The sequence below is a fragment of the Haliotis asinina genome, chromosome 3 (assembly GCF_037392515.1).
Source record: "Haliotis asinina isolate JCU_RB_2024 chromosome 3, JCU_Hal_asi_v2, whole genome shotgun sequence".
In the NCBI taxonomy this organism is placed as follows: domain Eukaryota; kingdom Metazoa; phylum Mollusca; class Gastropoda; order Lepetellida; family Haliotidae; genus Haliotis; species Haliotis asinina.
The window spans coordinates 55,014,843-55,017,328 of record NC_090282.1 but is presented as its reverse complement, the minus strand read 5'-3'; positions in this window follow the sequence as shown (position 1 = coordinate 55,017,328).

Here is a 2,486-nt window from a genome sequence, read left to right as displayed (position 1 = left end):
ATGGGCGACTGACACCACACCGACAGAAGTTCATAAAGGCAAGTGTATATCTGTTTACATCAACTATTTCAAACAGTAAACTCTTCATTATCTTTACTCTCAGCACTCTGGACATCATCATCCTGGGAGCAGAGACGGACCATGAAGTCCCCCAGAGGCAGTCACGTCTCCCACGAAAACACTGCATGGACGGGAGGGACGATGGGCGACTGACACCATACAACAGAGGCCCACAAAGGCAAGTATTTATGTATGACCATCAACTCTTTCAAACATTATGTTCTTCATTATCTTTACTCTCAGGACCCTGGACATCATCATCCTGGGGGCAGAAATGGACCATGAAGTCCCCCAGAGGCAGTGACGGCTGCCACGAAGACACTGCCTCGACGGGAGGGACGATGGGCGACTGACACCATACCGACAGAGGCCCACAAAGGCAAGTATTTATCTATTAACATCAACTCTTTCAAACACCAAACTCTTCATTATCTTTACTCTCAGCATCCTGGACATCATGATCATGAAGCCAGTAATGGACCATGAAGTTCCCCAGAGATAGTGACGACTGCCACGAAAACACTGCATGGACGGGAGGGACGATGGGCGACTGACACCATACCGACAGAGGCCCATAAAGGCAAGTATTTATCTACTAACATCAACTCTTTCAAACACTAAACTCTTCATTATCTTTACTCTCAGGACCCTGGACATCATCATCCTGGGTCAGAAATGGACCATGAAGTCCCCCAGAGGCAGTGACGACTGCCACGATGAGACTGCATGGATGGGAGGGACGATGGGCGACTGACACCATACCGACAGAGGAACAGAAAGGCAAATATTTATCTATTAACATCAACTCTTTCAAACACCAAACTCTTCATTATCTTTACTCTCAGGACCCTGGACATCATCATCCTAGGGGCAGAAATGGAGCATGAAGTCCCCCAGAGGCAGTCACGTCTGCCACGAAAACAGTGCATGGACGGGAGGGACGATGGGCGACTGACACCATATCGACGGAAGTTCATAAAGGCAAGTATATATCTGCTTACATCAACTCTTTCAACCACTAAACTCTTCATTATCTTTACTCTCAGGACCCTGAACATCATCATCCTGGGGGCAGAAATGGACCATGAAGTCCCCCAGAGGCAGTGACGACTGCCACGAAAACACTGCCTGGACGGGAGGGACGATGGGCGACTGACACCATACCGACAGAGGCCCACAAAGGCAAGTATTTATGTATGAACATCAAGTCTTTCAAACACTATGTTTTTCATTACCTTTACTCTCAGGACCCTGGACATCATCATCCTGGGGGCACAAATGGACCATGAAGTCCCCCAGAGGCAGTGACGACTGCCACGGAGACACTGCCTTGACGGGAGGGACGATGGGCGACTGACACCATACCGACAGAGGCCCATAAAGGCAAGTATTTATCTACTAACATCAACTCTTTCAAACACTAAACTCTTCATTATCTTTACTCTCAGCACCCTGGACATCATCATCCTGGGTCAGAAATGGACCATGAAGTCCCCCAGAGGCAGTGACGACTGCCACGATGAGACTGCATGGATGGGAGGGACGATGGGCGACTGACGCCATACCGACAGAGGAACAGAAAGGCAAATATTTATCTATTAACATCAATTCTTTCAAACACTGAACGCTTCATTATCTTTACTCTCAGCACCCTGGACATCATCATCCTGGGGGCAGTAATGGACCATGAAGTCCCCCAGAGGCAGTCACGTCTCCCACGAAAACACTGCATGGACGGGAGGGACGATGGGCGACTGACACCATACAACAGAGGCCCACAAAGGCAAGTATTTATGTATGACCATCAACTCTTTCAAACATTATGTTCTTCATTATCTTTACTCTCAGGACCCTGGACATCATCATCCTGGGGGCAGAAATGGACCATGAAGTCCCCCAGAGGCAGTGACGGCTGCCACGAAGACACTGCCTCGACGGGAGGGACGATGGGCGACTGACACCATACCGACAGAGGCCCACAAAGGCAAGTATTTATCTATTAACATCAACTCTTTCAAACACCAAACTCTTCATTATCTTTACTCTCAGCATCCTGGACATCATGATCATGAAGCCAGTAATGGACCATGAAGTTCCCCAGAGATAGTGACGACTGCCACGAAAACACTGCATGGACGGGAGGGACGATGGGCGACTGACACCATACCGACAGAGGCCCATAAAGGCAAGTATTTATCTACTAACATCAACTCTTTCAAACACTAAACTCTTCATTATCTTTACTCTCAGGACCCTGGACATCATCATCCTGGGTCAGAAATGGACCAAGAAGTCCCCCAGAGGCAGTGACGACTGCCACGATGAGACTGCATGGATGGGAGGGACGATGGGCGACTGACACCATACCGACAGAGGAACAGAAAGGCAAATATTTATCTATTAACATCAACTCTTTCAAACACCAA